Genomic DNA, 17,500 nt, shown 5'->3' with positions numbered 1-17,500 from the left:
ACCAGGTCCAGGGCCAGTGTGGCTAGGAGGCTTCCAGGGTCAGGACTGGTGTGGCTAGGGCTAAAAGGCAGCTAGGGCTGAGGCCGGTGCAGCCAGAGCTGGGAGGCAGCCAGGGCTGGGGCTGGGAGGTGGCCGGGACTGGGGTGCAGCACCAGGCAATGCCGCTCCCCCACATGGCCCTTTTCCTTCCCCCACTCAGACTTTCTCATGGGGGGTGCGTGTGTACGTCCGGCTGTTCACTGCCACTGGCTTCACGTCCAGCCACTCACCACCCCTCCCCCCACCCCCACTGTCAACGCCGCTGCTGGCTTCTTCAGGGTAGGGGGCCCCAAAACTATTTCTTACAGGGAGACCCAAAAAATGGTTGGCTGGCGCTGTCAGCTATTTGCTCCTAAGGAGTTCACTTTCTATACAGGTATTGCTTTTATTTTCTGCCTTTTCATATGGTTCAAACCTGAACCATACAAACTACTCAACTCATATGCTGTTATTGGTCAGTGGCATCTGACCAAATGCATCACCCCCAGAACAAGTGTAGAGCTTTTTCACATTTGAAATCTAATGTTAAAATGAAAGGGGAAAGTATCTCTGTGAATTTGGATAATATACAACTATTGCATTCTGTTGAGGGGATTGATGGAAACAATTTCAAAAACAAATATTTATGGGGGTAGACCCAGTGGGGTGCAGTGGTTCAGTTGCACCCTCCTCTACTCCCTCAATTTCTTCTCCACCCAAACTTTAAAACCAACTGGTTGGGAAGGGCAGTGACATTTCTATTCAACCAGTGCTGAGAGAGTCAATTGACTTCGTGGCTCATTGTCATCTCCCTGATTCCTGCTTATCTTTTTCCACTCCACAGGTGTTAATAACTATTTATCCATTTCATGAGTGACTGGTGCCTCCTGAATCTGGAGGCGGCCCTGTCATGGGGGGGCACCAGCCCTGCCTACAGCATTAGTGTCGGCCATCAGGGAAGGCACCAGCCCCATAAGGGGGGGCATGTGCACCCCCATGTACCCCCTTACCAGTTGCCTATGATGCTTTTTAAAGGTCTTGATGTTTCATTATTCAAACAATCCTTTCTTCTGCAGTTTTATGGTCTGTTAGAAGAGAGACATTACCAGAAATGACTATTTAATAGCCCTGCAAATTTGTTTTTAGCACTAGATAAAAACCTTTACTCAGGTGTGGTATTATTAACACAGGTGTAGAAATAACTGACAGTAAAGTATTGGAGATACTGTCAAGACACTCAAGGCTAGATTTTGTTTTTATGAATCTGAATCAAAGATATGCATTTAACTATAGTGACTACAGAACTAATGACACAATATCTTTTGACTATTTTAACTATTTTTGCCTAGTTTTTCTTTAAATTTTATATAGAAGCTAGCAAATTAGTGCACATTCCAATAATTATATGTGTTCTTGCTTTGATTTTAAGCTAAATATTATAGTGCTATGTCCCTAGCATATTAGTAAAACTTCAAGTAATTGTGCTTTTACTTCATAAATCATAGAAAATTAGGGTTGAAAGGGACCTCAGGAGGTCATCTAGTCCAACCCCTGTTCATAGCAGGACCATCCCCAACTAGATCATCCCAGCCAGGGCTTTGTCTACCCGGGTCTTAAAAACCTTCAAGGATGGAGATTCTATAACCTCTCTGGGTAGCTTGTTCCAATGCTTTACTACCCTCCTAATGAGAACATTTCCCCTAATATCTAACTGAAGCTTCCCATGCTGCAGCTTGAGATATTGCTCCTTGCTCTATCATCTATCACCACAGAACAGTCTAACTCAGTGGTTTTCAACCTGTGGTCCCTGGCCCCTTGTGGGTCCAGAGACTATGTCTAGGCAGTCCGCAAAAGATTACTATGATCAATCAAAAGTATGTGAATACCCACATTTACAATTCAAAGGAGTCTATACCTCCATTTGAAATATTTTAGGGTTCCGCAGATGAAAAAAGGTTGAAAACCACTGCTCTAGCTCCATTCTCTTTGTATCCACCCTTCAGATAGTTGAAGACTGCTATTAAGTCCCCCCTCAGTCTTCTATTCTCCAGACTAATAATCCCAGTTCCCTCAGCTTCTCCTTAAATGTCACATGCCCAAGTCCTCTAAACATTTTCACTGCCCTCCTCTGGATTCTTTCCAAATTCTCTACATCCTTTCTCTAGTGGGGAACCAAAACTGAACACAGTACTCCAAATGTGGTCTCACCAGTGCTGAATAGAGGAGAATAATCACTGCCCTTGATCTGCTGGCAACACTCCTGCTAATGCAGCCCAGTATACTGTGAGCCTCCTTTGCAACAAGGACACTGTTGGCTTATATTCAGCTTATTGTCCACTGTATCCCCCAGGTCATTTTCTGCAGATATATTTTCTGCTTAACCAGTCAGTCCCTAGCCTGCATGGGATTGTTCTGTCCTAAGCGCAGGACTTTGCACTTCTCCTTGTTGTATCTCATGAGATTTCTTTCAGCTCAGTCCTCCAATTTGTCTACGTCACTCTGAATCCTAGCCCTACCCTCCATTGTATCAACTGCTCCCCCCAGCTTGGTGTCATCTGCAAACTTGCTGAGGATGCACTCTATGCCATATTCCAGATCGCTGATGGAGTCATGAAGACATGAAAAAAATATCTTTTAAAAAAATATTTAGTTCCTACACTACACCTTTCTTCTGCAGATACTGAAATGTTTTAAAGGCATTAAAATATGTACCTGTAAAAAGATACCCATCCTATTTTATACATAGATAAACTGAGGCATGCAAATTAAGTGTCCTGCAGAATAGCTGTGTGGGGGGGGGGAGGAGGCGGGGACAAGAGGGTATGGAGCGAGGGGAGGGCTTGTTTTGGTTTTTTGTACCTTTGTTATGTAAAAAAGGCTTGAAAGGTCTATGAGGTATTTTTACACTTTATTTCCTGCTTTTTTTTTCTATTAGAACAATCTCTGTCTGAGAGCTCTATAATGACTGGAGAATTAGTGAAGTGGTCACATTGCAAGGCTGAGGAAGTGAAAGTTGAGGAACAGAAATGATTTCTACTCAAACTCATTAAAAAGTCTTTGTTTTTACTAACACCTGTGTAATTACAATGACTGGCTAACATTATGCACAAGAGAAGTCTTTGTTTAAAGTCAGCTCACTTGTCCTGGCAGTTAAGGTTTAGGCTTTCACAATGAATGTGCTCACAATCCTCCCAGAGGTGTTTCAGTAAAAAGCAGGAAAAAACAAACCTACCCAACCTGATGTTCCTGACACCTGGGTATTGCAAATTAAGAACTTATCATGTCTTATGTTTTGCCCTGTAAAGAAATTTTAAAAATGGCACAAAAGATCTCAGCGAGCTTTGCCAGTGTCAGACCAGTTCGGGACAAAATAATTTGCCACTGATTCAATTTCTAGGCTTTTTAATTCAGCTCTGATTCAGAGTTAGTGGCAAGAAGGTCACACAATAAGGGAAAATGTAACTCAAAATGCAGCTGAATGCATGTTCAAAGGAAAAGGAAAAGCTGCAAACAATTGTTTAAGCAGTCTGTGCATGCAGGTATGTGCAGCCACCCTGCCTCTAGGATAAATGACAGGTAGGGCGCGGTTTGCTGAACCTTAAATTACTTAGGTTTATGCAGTGAGGCTTTTCTTTACTACCATTAGTGATGTCACCCATTTCCTTGTGTGCCACAACCAATAAAAGTTTTCTTCCTATAGAGATCAAATTGAGTCTTAATGCTCTGTTGTTGGGCAGCATGTTCAACTGCTAAAGTCCATTGATTTCTACCTACAGAAAGCTGGTCACAGCCCACAAGCCCATATATGACTCAAAGGCACAGGACGACAGAGAGGTAAGTATAAACCATCTTCTGTTTTGACTTTTTATTATTCAATTGTCTCTCACTTGTTTGAAGAAGCAAATGTGAAAGGAAATACTCATGTGAACAAGCGTTATACTTTTTTAGAAACAAAACTTTTAAGTGTGGGCCTTTGTAACTATGAAGTAAAACCATAGCAAAACAGCAGTGAATTTTCACTGCAGCATACATTTATGGTTCAGTCCCTCTGTAACCTGATGCATTCTCAAAGAAAGAAGGCCTTGCAACTTAATTGCAGTGTTACTGCATTCTATCCTAACTGGTTTTAAAATACTAGTCTAGCTGCCAAGGATAGTAGCAAACTTAGTTCACTAAATTCTGTTAGCTAGTCTCGTTTTGTTTCTTCTTTTTCCTGAGAAAACTTAAGTCTTTGGTGAAGAATATTAAAAGTGAATTGATGTGTATGGAGAAAAAGTTATTGAACAAAAACTGCTTCAACAAATTGTTTGCATGTTTGCAAATTTCTGTAAACCCACCCCCACTCCTGCCCCTCCCCCCACCATTTTACATCTCATGCAATTTCATTAAGCCATTGGTGTAAATTAGGGCTATATTCTTCCTTGCCCTATCCCCCAGTCTCAGGGTTTTAAATGCCTTTTTAAAAAACGAGTTCAGTTTGGATTGGTGTCTTTTGGCACAAACTGTCTTCTATGTGGTTAGTCTTACAGTCAAATTTTAACTGAAAGCAGCTGAAGTTTTCCTCCACAAGCTGCAATACTGTAGGCAAAGACAGTTGTCTCAATTCTGTTAACATTTATTCAGATACATACCTTTGCATGATAATGAATTCATTTCAGTGCGTCTGCTCACGTCCATAAAGCTGAGCATGTGTATAGGAGTTCACAGGTCCTGAAATTATATTGGAATATAAATATTAAGGCCCAATTCAGCAATACAGTTAAACAAACTTAAACTTAAATCATCCATATGCAGCAAAGTACTTACGTACCTGGAGCCAAAGAGACATAGGCAGGTGTCTAAGGTTAAGCAAATACTTAAAGGTTTTGTTGATTGACCTCTAAGATTTCTTAAACATCCATAAGAATCGATTAAAAATAAATAAAGTATCCAGAACACAGATGTAATTCATGCTTTTCCTTTACAGTAATGTCTAGCAGAATTATTCAGCCATAAATAAAAATAGCAAATCTGGTCTTACAAGTTCTCAGTAGGAGCTATATCATCCAATCAGTTTTTACATGTAACTACACTGTGGGATACTTTGTAAAAATGGAGCCTTTCCCTAGGGATCCTTCTGTTTGCTTAGTAAGGTTCTTGCAGTTACTACTGGTAGCAAGACAACTCTGGCTACGGACAGAAATTACACATAAACTGGTATAAGTGATAGTAAACCAGGTCAAATCTGTAACACAACAGAAGTTCAGTTCACATAAATCACTTTAAAATGGTTGAAACCAGTTTAAGGTAAACCTGGATGGATGTAGTATCAGACTTAAATGATTTAGGTTAAGTCGGTTTACTGAACTTCTGTCCCAGATCCCCTCCAGATTCAAGTTAACTCACAGTCCCCCAATATCCCAGGATTCTTTGCACTTCCCCTGCAACCCGCCTCCCTCTTGCAGGGTTGGTGGCTAACATTGGTCCAAGCTGTCTGCTCTAGCCAAGTAAGAAGGTATGCTTTAGCACCCCTTGGCTTCTGGCTTGGGCCACTGCAGGCATGTTGCTGCATTTCCAGAATCAAAAGTGAATGTCTGTTCACTTGCTTTTCATTTCAATCTACGTAGCTTAGACTACCTTTGAAGATTGAATTGATTTAGCCTGAGGCTTTTTTACTGTCTGTACTTAGCATGATAGTTTATAAGAACAACACTTTACGTTATCTGTACTGGAAAAAAACCCCAAAAGCAATAATCTGTAAATGAAATGTTAGGATTCATCCTTGGGTTATGTAAGGTATTTGGAAAGATGCTTTCCTGTGAGGGGTTCTATGCTAAAATACTCTAATCCACTTCTTTCCTGAGACTGGAGTTGGAAAATTCTTTTTAAGGAAGTAATCTGTTAGTAATTTACTATTTTATACTCATCCACCCAAAAAACTCTGAGCCTATATTTATTTTCCAAAAATATAAATTGAAACAAGCTGGGAAAGCTAGTCCATTAGTTAGCCTTTGCTTGCCACCTGAAAATACTCCTGCTGCTCCTGCCAGTTCCTTTTATTCACTTGGAATCCTCCTCGATTTCACTAAATGAACACTGTTTCATAGAGGGTTGTGAGTTTTGTTTGGGCGTTAACTACTGCAGGCCTTTATTGCAGTATTGAGCTGGAAAAATAAATGTTTCTGGCTCAATTTAGTTCTTGTTTATCAGAAAAGTGAATTGAAATAGTCTGTGTGAAAAGTCTGAAGTATCCAGTCGCTCCTGCAAGACAAAATTTTTGTGCAAAATGCAAAAACAGTACATATATGGGATGACATGATATACTCACTTAAGTTGTAGAATATTCAATTATTGCATTGCACATAATACATAATAAATCAAGCAGTCATTTTATGCAGTAAGGCAAATAATAAAAGGCTTATCTTGCTGAGAGTGCAATCCAAAGAGATACTGTCAGACGTGGACAATTTGAAAACATGGCCTACCTTTTAATATAGCCCCAGTCTTTCAGACTGATTTGCTTAGGTAGACCCCATATGGCTTATCAATTACATGGACCAAAGGCCTATCAATTTCAGTGAACTCCCTGTAGGCAAACCTCTTTGTGGGGTACAAATAAGCCCATTTTTGGTGAAAATGCCCACACACTGAAAGCATGACAACATTCAAATTTTGCACTAGCTTGAAATGCAAAAATAATTGTTTCACCAAAATATTCGCACAAAGAAAATGGGATGTGTAAAACAGCACATGATTGTATGAATCTTCCCAGAATACACCGTCTGTTTTGTTGGAACACTCAAGTCTGACTGTTTTTTAAAAATCACAACCTGATATCAGAACAAAATATGTGATTTGTGGATACTGACTGTAAAAACCTTAAATGAATACATGATTTACACCAAGTGGATGGAGCCAGCTTTGGTTGTACTCAACTCAGCACTACTCCAAACATGCCCCTCTGAAAACAAAACCAAAAGAAAAACAGTGATTTATGAGTGCATTCTAGATGCTGCTTGGCTGGAGATTCCTTTAAGAGTAATTCTGAAGCTTTCCTGTGCATTGCTCTGACTCCTGCAAGATTTCTTACTGACAGGGAAAGATTTGGCTCAATACTGTGAATGATGGGAGCTCATCCCTTCCCTATCTTGAATGATTTTCATAGCCTACTTGTACTGTGTAAATATTAATGTTTTAAAAAACTGCTTCTAGATTTCCTCTTCAGCCCACCTTTTAAGGCCAGTTTTGCCTGCAGAGATTCATTAACATACTTAACAGTGCCAGAACTACAGCAGTACTTTGCAAGTAGAATTTAATACTAAGGAACTCTACGGTAACCATGTTTCTTCATAGGTTCAATGCATTGAGGTCATCTAACTGTACTATAACTACTTAGGAGAGTATGGAAATGTAGAAGAAAAAATATGAGCTACTGTAAATGTCTAAACTTCACAGGAGAAAAAAAGAGTTAGACCTTGGTCGGTGCAAACGCTTCACTCTTATTCCATGTTATATGCTGACAGAGAACAGAACAGTATCAGCTCATAACTCCTAGCTGTTTTTTCACCACCAGACTAAGTTATAGCAAACTTGGGGTCCACACCCACAGAACCAGTTCCTAGAAAGAGACACCAATACAGCCTTAGAAGTAACTATTTTCTTCACCCACAAATTGCCCACATGCACTGACTGACAAAAAACATGACTGTATTAAGCCTCTTCATATTACAAAGAATGTTATGAGTGTATTAATGGTGAGGAGCAAAGCATGCATGTTAATTAGTACTGCATGTTAAATGGAGTATTTTTAATGGAGTTACACTGACATCAATCTGGAGCAAGGCAGTGATGAATCAAGTTTAGTGAGTAGGCCCATTCCATTCTCTGTGGCAGTATTCACACATGTTACTCAACATGAGTAAGTGTGGCAGAATCAGACCCTAAAGAGTGGTTTGGTTTGGTTTGGTTTGGTTTGGTTTGGTTTGGTTTTTTAATGGTTTATTGTCCAGTTCCCTTATGGGACTATTCATGTGATCAAAGTTTATAAGTATTTATATATACAGAGCAGGGATCTTGGTGTTGTTGCCAGTATCCGTAAACTGCTGGAAACAGTGGTATACCATGGAAACATTTATACAGCTTTAACTTTAGCTGTTGTATTAATTCCTGCTGCAATATTTAGCACTCTCATCTTATTTTTCATTTTGGAAATGTATTATAAATATAAATTCACAACATCCTGCAAGACAGGGCCTGAGTGCTGCTGAATCCATTTTCTAGATGAGATAAAGGGCCAGATGGATGGGTTATTTGTCAAATCTCTGAAGAGAGTCAGTGTTAGAGACAATATAAAAGGGATGATGTGTATATGAGTGGTGTGGAAGAGGTCTCATGAGAAAATTACTAAACTTACCTGCTTGCCCTCTGGAAAGAAAAGGTGGGTGAGGTGCATATTATGTTTCCCTTCAGCAAAAAAATACAGAAACTTATCCAGAGCCCTCAACGGAAAAAATTATTGGAACTAAATTCCCCACCTTTTCTGAATAAATCTGCCTATCACTAGCACACACCACTTTTATGCTTCTTAGATACACCTAGACTTTTTTGCTTGTCCTTCCAATAATTTCTTTCCTTGACTATCAACTAGCAATGACCAGCTGTAAGATCTGACACTGAATTCAACTAGTCCCTCCTTCACTCTAACCCCGCAAAATCTGTCTCCATTTGAGATTAAATGAATGAGTAGAATCATTCCCTCCTCATTCGCTAACTCAGGTGTGTCAAAGATATGGCCCACAAACTGGATCCAGCCCATGAAGCCCCATCACGCAGCCCCCAGTGCTGCCTTTTTGTCTGAGTTGATCAGCCCTGAGTTTGACACCCCTGCACTAACCCCTTCCAGTTCTAAGCAATGGACTGCAGTATGTTTGAGATCCAATAACTGTATTTAAATTGGGAATGGATTGCTATTACAGAATGCACCTGTAGTTAAGTCACATGCTTCTCAGGTGTGTTTTCTAGTTCCTGCTGACTTTCCATGCTACAACAGCTGCCCTGCTAGCTAGTGTGAAACTTGTGTGCAGGTACACAAGTTGGGCACCAGCAGTAGTCATATCAGTGACTGCCCATTGTCAGCAGAATCAGGACTAATGAACTCTAGGGTTGTGCCCACATTGAAGTTGGAGGGAAGACTGCAGCACCTGCTCACATACATGAGCTAGCTTTAATTTACCTGTCTTGTCTACCACTAACAGTGAAGCCTTGTACAGGTCTGCTGGGTTCAGCCATCTGCAATATGCAGACAGGGCCTCCTCTTTTGCCATTACTTCACTGTTGTTGGCACCTGAGCTAGCTAGATTAGGGTTAACTCAGGTATTTCTATCTGTGCTTCCGCTGTACCTTCAAATGCAGTGTAGATGTAATCCCAATAGAACCTAGGCACAGAGGGTGAAATTCTAGATTCAGTGATAGTTTTGCCATTGACTTCAATGGAGTCAGGATCTCACCCAGAATGCTTTTTTACTCAGATAGATGTACCATCAGAAGATCTAGCCCTAAAAGAAAAAGATCTTTCTTTTTCCTTACTGAGATCCAGGATTACTGTATCTGCTGCTATATCAGAATGTGTCTCCACTGTTATAATGCAATATAAAAAATATGTGGCCAAAAACATGTAGTTAGTAGCCAGTATGGTGAAGGGGTAAAGGTGTGTAAGCTAGCTAATAAGAAATGAAGAAGGGTGTATATGACAACTCTTGCCTGCACTTAGGTGCCTATGTCCAATTGAGATTCACAGCCTGATTGGGAATCTAACTCCTGGTTCTGTACCTTCCTGCCAGGAATTCATTGTGTGATGCTGGAAAAGTCAGTTAAGCCCTCAGAGGTTCAACAAGCCAATCCGTGGAATGGGCAGAGGAAACCTGGGTTCACATGGGATGTTGTGAGTATTAACTAAATAGTTTGTAAAGCACTTTAATTACACCATATCATCACACAGCCCCTTTCATTTATGGATTTTAAACTGCAGCACACTCACCACTGCAGTATTATTGCAATTAGCAATCACATGTTCTCTGTTATATAGTTAGATTATTAAATATTATATAATGGTTATTTCATGTTAGAACCTGATAGAACATTCTCATTGTTTGATTGTAGCAAATGTAGAAAAGAGTCAGCTCTAGTTCAGAAATTTCAGCAGGGCCAGAGTGCGCTTTTTCAAAAGTGTTGAGGCACCTAAGGCTCCAAAGGACCAGGTTCACAAAGTGACTGAGATGAGGCGATACGTGTTTTAGCTTACTTATAGTTAGGCTTAGCTCTCACAGTAGAACATGCAAACCTGAGTTGGGCACCTAAGTTCCTTATAGACTGAATGACAAGTGGTAGGCACCTAGGAGTGGGATTGACAGTAGCCAGCATGGTAAAGGAGGGAAGGGTGTCTACGCCAGCCAATAAGAAATGCTGAAGTGTGTACATGACTGGACTGTGGCCTGCAATTAGGAGTTTGTGTCAAACTCAGATTCATAGCCTGTACTGCCTTCCTGCACTCAGATGCATGAGTTATTCTTTTAGATTCAGATAAGTATCTCAGTTCTCTTTTGAAAATACAACTGCTGGAGGAGGAAGTGCTTACTTTTTGTTCTAGTACCCTAGCGATTTACAGCTGTTCTCTAGGAACTAACCAGGAGATGTGGATTCAATATCCTCAGCCTGGAAGTGTTTCTAATCCAGGTTTAAAGAGTGCCTTAACCACCAGGTAAGAGCTTCCCATTGAAGCTGTGTAAAAAGTGATGCAAGATTCACAGGGCCAGATAAAACTCAGAGCATAACTGTAGCCTACAGATGACCTTGCTTCCCAGTAAGGGAGTTCTGGGTTTTATTCTCTAGTCCAAGACTACTTACGCATTTTGCATGAGACAGCCATTGGATAAAATGCATAAACACTAGGAAGCAGGAACTTAGATCTCTCCTCTCCTCCCAAACTTGTGGGCAAGTGTGACGGGCTAGCTGGCAGTGACTTAGCCCAGGGGTTTTGAAGGGGTAAAAGATGACTGGAGGACTTGGGATTCCCTTTCCTCACCAATCAGGCCCCAGAGACTCACCCTCTGTGTCCCCTGATTGGCCCCTTGGGTCACCTGGAGGGGGATAAAAGGGGCAGCGCGCTGACTCAGGGGATACCAGCGAGGGACCACAAGGAAGGAGCTTCAAAGAGCGGGCAAGAGCTGGGCCAGTGGGGTGGGAGCAGTTGCCCCAGAAGAGCCTGAAGGAGTGGGACCTGCAGGCGGCAGTTGGACCCTCAGCAGCGCGGCCGGCAGGAGAGGCTCCCCGCTGGCTCCAGGATCCCCTATGAGAGGCTGTGGCCAGCAGGAGAGGTTCCCCCAGCTCCAACAAGGATCTGAGCAGTGACCTGAGAGGTTCCCAGCTCTGCTTCCAGCTCCTCCAATAAGAGGCCAGGCAGCTCGATGTGAGGCTAGGTGTCCTGAAAGGTCACTGTTGGCTGTATGGTAGAGTTTCTGTCTTCCCCATGGGTGGTCTGAGTTCAAGTCCCAGTTGGGGTGAGTGAAGTAACAGTGATAAATCTTTGTTGCAGTGGAAAGGGTCATTGTGTTCTCCCCCACAGTACCTAGGCCCTATATTCCTTGTTTTTTGACATTTTGTATTTGTGCCTTTTATATTTCACCAACCAGTATTGTTTGTTCTGCTGTTGGTGTTTTATACTTTGTTAACCCTGTCTTTTGTCAATGATTGTAAGTGTAACCTTTGTTGAATCCTGCCCCCTCAAGGCATTGTGGTGTCCCCTATACCCCCTGGTTTATGCCTGTTATGTTCCCAGTACTGTTCTTTCATTAAAAGTTTTATATGGTTAAGTCCCCAGTGGTGGCCTGGCTCTGCTCTATAGGGGGAGGAGAGTCCCTACACCTCCCACAGCGCTTGTGCATCTGCTTTGATCCCTTCAATTGGAGAGGGGGTACCGCTTGGAGTACCGCCCGGGTTACACAAGTAAGGGTTGAGGCTGAATTTTTGAAGATCACATTCTTATACTCCAGTGCCTCTGTCCCTCCTTAGCGCTTTTCTGGATCTGATCCTTTTCTCCTTAACTAATGTCTGAAAGTGTGACACAAGTTCTTAGGTAATTTAGAGGCTTATAAATATGTATCCTCTAGCCTAAAGAATAGTTTTAAGTGCATTCTACTTCCAAGTTACTAATGAGAGACAAGGGCTATGGGGAAAGGGAGAATGTGAGTGTTCTCTCCAAAGTCCTTCTCACCATAAATACAATATCCCTTCTTCTTTCACTATATATCTTTCTCCCATTTACTGCAGTTTCTGGCACCATTGGACCTTATTGCCCATCTTCCCCTCTTTGTTTGTGTCCTGAGATTAATTGTGGCATTCCTGCAGTATGCTGTTTTGTGTTTTTAAACAACCCTCTGTGGCACAGTACAATGGTGCTTCCCCCACCCTAGTTCCACTCCAGCAGCATCTCTGATCAATGTTGTGTCCCACCCTCTGAAGGTAGCACAGCAGAGAGCCAACCAAAGGAATCACTGCAACAGGAACTGACTGGGGATGAGAGAGCCTTATAAAGGGAGTGTCTGAAACTGGAAAAGGAGAGTAGATCAGAATAGTTTCTTCCTCAGCTGGGAATGAGCACATCAGTGCTGTGTACTGTTATCCTGCAATGTATAGCCCCAGTCATACTGGCTCAATTCTCCATGTAAATATAATACTGCCAGTATGCTCTGCTGATCAATTTGGAGCCACAGAAAGGATTGTACAGCGATTAAGAATTATTGTTAATCTGTGTTCAAGTTAAGACTTTTAAATATCTGTTTTATTTTTAGTACCTTTGTAAGATACTGTAATTCTTCTAATATATGGGTGAAGTAAGTAGAGCCTGGACATTTGCCTCACCAGTGTGCATGGTTTATGTGTTGGCTGGGAAAATATTCCACTGGATGTGTGAAGGGTCATTTCACTGAGGGTCTGGTTTAGCATACAAGCATGCAGTACACCTCTGGCTTCCTAGACACAGCTATTTGAAATCCTCAAGCATCCTCTCAGGTTTGCCTGGGAGTTACTCTAGTTTTCCCTGGACTTGGGTTCCAGGAATCTGGAACACAATCATCAAGAAACCAGCTGGCTTCCCTAAAGCCAACAACCAAATGAAGACCAAAGCAGAGTCAAGCTATCCACCCACCAACTTTCCTCCCAGCTTGCCAGCGGAATATATTAAGCCTCCCAATTATCCAATGGTTTTTAACATTTATTAGTTCCTATAAAGCAGGGCTATAATTTATGAAAAATATTAATAAAGGGAGCTATTTCAATTTAGACTTCTTTGGTGGATACATTCATCCAGATGGTATAGCTCATGTAGTGGTTTGGGGTTTATGTCTGTATAGAATGTTAATTTAATAAAGGAGTATAAAGTTGTTAGTGCAGTGAGTTTGCATTGGCTGCATTACTCCCAAGTCACAAAGCCCTGGGTGAAGCAGGTCACTCTCAACCACTGCCAACATAAATATTATGCCACACAAAATCAAATTTTTGTTTATGTCATATTATGGAGGAAAGCTACATTATAATATTTTAAAGAGGGTTTTGTAATTTGTTTCTTTATTACTGGTTCTCAGACTGGAAGGTCTGCTACGGAGATTTACCCTCTTGCACAGCTAACCAGATTTTTCAAACTGTAGGAAGCAAAAATTATTTACTTAGAGCAAGCAAACCCGTTTCTAAAACATGGTGTTATGGTCTTGTTGATCATAAAGAATGGTGTTAAGGACTTGTTGATCACACTTTCCACCACCATTTAGCTGTTTCTTCCTCACCAGCTTCATAACCAAAACTGCCTTATCCACTTATTTCTCCCAGACTCTTTCTTCTCCCCACTACTTACTGTATTTACTTGATTAAAAGACAAGGGTTTTCCCCCCCCTTTTAACATAGGGGGAAAGCCCCTCGCCCTACAATCGAGTACAGGGTGGCAAGGGGTTGCAGGCAGCTGTTGCAGCTTTGGCTCCAGCCCCAACCCAGGGTTGGGAGAGCCAAATCCACAGCTGCTGCCTGCCCCTGCTGCCTCTGCACCCTACCCCTCCACTCTTCCCCCACAAACTCAAGCCCCAACTGCCCCCAGTGTCCCTGCCTTACCTCTTCTCCCTCCTCTGCCACACTGTTTGTTACCTTTGCTCTGCACGGGCAAGCTCCATCCTCCCTGCAGTATGAAGCACAGAGCACATCCTTTAGCCAGGCCTGGAGCAGCAGTGCTGGCTCCACACCCTTGCTACAGGGCCAGACTGGAGCCATGCTCAGTCTGCAGCAGGGATGAAGCCTGCTGGTGCAGAGCCAAGATAATGAGGGGTGGGGATGCAGGCTTAGGGGTAGAGACTTTGGGAAGGGAAATGGGAGTGGGGGCCAAGACCCAAGGCTGCAGGAGACAGAAGTGGTGGGGAGAGTGGAAGAGGTGGGGACAGGGGAAGAGGGATCAGGAGCCTTAGTCTGCAGGAGGCATGCACAATGCAGGAGTAAATAGGAGAGGGGCAAGCTGCCTGACTCTTTCACTGCCTGCTGCACTGCCTCCACACTGCCTGCCCTTTACCACCTGTCCCCCACTACTCCCCCCACTGCCTGCCTCATTACTGCCCTCCACCATCTGCCCTACTATGTGCCCCATACTTCCTCCCCTACTCCCTGCCTCCTCATCACCTCTCCCTGTACTGCCTGCAGTAGTGTGGGGGAGGGGATAAATTTGAGATGATCCTCCAATAATTAGAATACATACATAGAAAACTATAATAAATTTATAAATTCTCCATGTATAGAATCTAATTATTGGGGGTTGTCTTAAATTCAGGGTCATCTTTTATTTGGGTAAATACGGCACCTACTGAAGACAGCCTGGGAGTTTCCTGAGGGCCCATTGCACCACCAGACATTTGGGAGTGAGGGAAAAAGTTGGGAGTCCATCCTTTTCCAGCTAGTGGGAGTGCCTGGGAAGCAGCTTTAGGATTCACTGGCTTCTCCAAAGGAGACTAGAGATCAGGTCTTTTGCACGTCGTAAAAATTAGGTGTTTCCTAATGCCTCGTGACCTACAAAACAAGTGAGTGCTTGGGGCATGCCTCCTTGCAGGTGTGTAATTTATCTGAAAATATGAGCCCCTACCAGGCCTGATTGGCCACAGGTAGCGGGGGAAAGAAAACTGGCTTTTAGAGTTAAATATTGTGTGTGTGGAATTAAAGCACACCCTGCCCGCCGCGCCCCTCCCCTCCCCCCCAAGTGCTTATGCATGTGACAAATCCAGGGATGCAAACAAATACATTTTATTTTAAGTTTAGCACTTTATTCTATAACTGTAGGGATTTCTGTGATGGATTATTGGTACCACAGACTGTAAAGGGGACTGCGTCTACATGGATTCTGTCAAGTTATCATAACTGGATGTGGTGCAGCTTTCATTACGCCAAAGCAAACCAGCATATTTAAATCAAAACTCAGAAAAAAATAATTCTACTGTAAGATATGCAGGACAATGGAAGAAGTGTCCCAGGAAGAGATCTTAAAGACCTTTTCCTGGGAGGTTTTCAAGAAGAGGCTGGATAGGCATCTGTCTGAGATTAAGGAAAGGAGAGATGACCCTTCAGGTTCCCTTCTGTCTCTGTAATGGGGGGCTTTTCACTGTCTTCAGAGGTAGGTGGCCAAAGTAAATAAAATCCTGTCATTTGGCCATGCCAAAAACATGACCATAAAGTTCGAGTGCCTGCTAGAGCAGTCAGCCAAATGACAGCGTAATGCAACTTCTGTTACCTAACTATTAATATAATTGTATAATATAGAGTATGAAATGTTGATGGCATTTATTATGCCAATTAAGGGGAGCACATGTTAGGAAGCAGTCTGGGAACCAATCAGGATTACTCACAATAATTTTATTTGGACCATATGATTGGCTGATTTAGGATAGGTAGTATGCGTTTGTGAAGCAGTTTGCCTGTGCCTGTTGGCTTTGCTACAACTTGTCTTTGTAATCTTAGATAGTGGTTCAGTCACAGGACTGTCAAAGACTGCTTTTATTGAACTATACAGAAAGTAGGAAACCTTAGGAAACATCTGATACCAGTGGTAGGATATTTTCAAATTATTGACCATTGTGAATCTCATCAGAAGTACCACAATTGTCATGGTAAGTCTATTAATGTTCATAGTCATTGTAATCTGAATAATTGCTATAGAGATCATAAATTTAAAAATTAACTTATTATCTATTACAATGTATTACATTATCAATATAATTTATATATTAATATAAAGTATCTATATTATAATTTATTAATCTGCTATTTAGAAATAATATTTTTTAAATGTGTGTGTATATATATATATATATATATATTTTTTTTTTTTGTGGTAAAAATCTAGTTGGTCTAATAAAATATATCACCTCTACCACAAGTCCTGATTGCTTTTTCCTCTAGACCAATATGGCTACAACCTGGATACCTGACATAGAGATAATAAGAAACTTTTAATTCTCTTGTGCTATGTCCCCTATTTCTGTATACCTCCTACCCAATCCTCTTTCCATTCCAACTTTTGTCAAATTCTTTTGGATCTGAAATGTTTAATTCTTGCTCTCAGGGCTGGAAATTTTGTATCTGAAGTTTAGGATTGTGTGTGACGGAGGGGAAGAGAATAGGCTTCAATGTGTTCTGATCAGATGTTTTGCTTACACAGTAAGGAAAAATGTTGTTGAAAATTAGTTTGTTCTATAAATTTCAATGAGAGCCATGGAATATACTATATTTCAATGAAACTGGTTCAGAGTTTTTAAATTACTTTACATAAAGGAGCACTGTGGATTTTCTGTTAAGCTTCAAGCTTGACCTACAGTCTAGAAGTTTTGTGTTCACACACAGTACTTGGCTGTTAGGTTTTTCTGTTAATTAGGGTGTGGCTTTGATTATTGGCAGCGCTGCAAAGTGATCTGCTACCGCTAGCAAGGATTCTGAAATGACACTCTGAAAAAGGGCCTTTTTACCTGTATTGTTCAGTTACTGAGTGAAATGATTTTTTCCTTTAAGTCAGCCCTGTTAATACAAGCCTTGTTAATACATCCTAGGCACTGAAAGGCTGAATTCCTCTATGCTTTGTCATTATCTCGCGGAATAATGAATACGCTTCAGGTGCAGAATCCTTACCTTGACATATACACTTCAGTTAGCAGTTCAGCTACCTCCATAATAGGCCTCACTTCAGCAAGGGTTTCTGTTAGTGAGGTATGAAAGAAAGAGAATACAATTTGATTCTCTTCTCTGGATGAAAGCAGATTTTAAAAAGAAAAGCAGAAAGAGATGGTGAGAATACAGAGTAGAAATGGTGCTTCCAAGATCTGATGGAAATAATATTTTAGTGGTCTAAGCATCAGGATTAAGTTATTCTGTCAGTCTCTGGGAACAAAGGTTGAAAATCTAGGCAGAGTTGATTTCATTAATGGAGTTTCAT

General features: G+C 41.6%; 1 protein-coding gene across 3 annotated transcripts in view; it reads left to right on the top strand.

Moving 5' to 3' along the window:
- The first annotated feature begins 3,720 nt into the window (after positions 1–3,720).
- Positions 3,721–17,500, top strand: part of LNX1 (ligand of numb-protein X 1) — a 112,217-nt gene continuing 98,437 nt past the window's right edge. For all 3 annotated transcript variants that reach the window (XM_019481239.2, XM_006277428.4, XM_019481238.2), the window contains exons 1-2: positions 3,721–3,852; positions 9,837–9,937. The gene's annotated coding sequence lies outside the window, so the exon portion shown is untranslated. The remainder of the gene's footprint in view (positions 3,853–9,836; positions 9,938–17,500) is intronic.

The sequence above is a fragment of the Alligator mississippiensis genome, chromosome 2, assembly GCF_030867095.1.
Source record: "Alligator mississippiensis isolate rAllMis1 chromosome 2, rAllMis1, whole genome shotgun sequence".
Taxonomy (NCBI): domain Eukaryota; kingdom Metazoa; phylum Chordata; order Crocodylia; family Alligatoridae; genus Alligator; species Alligator mississippiensis.
The sequence above is the reverse complement of the archived record's forward strand: the minus strand, read 5'-3'. Positions and strand labels throughout refer to the sequence as shown.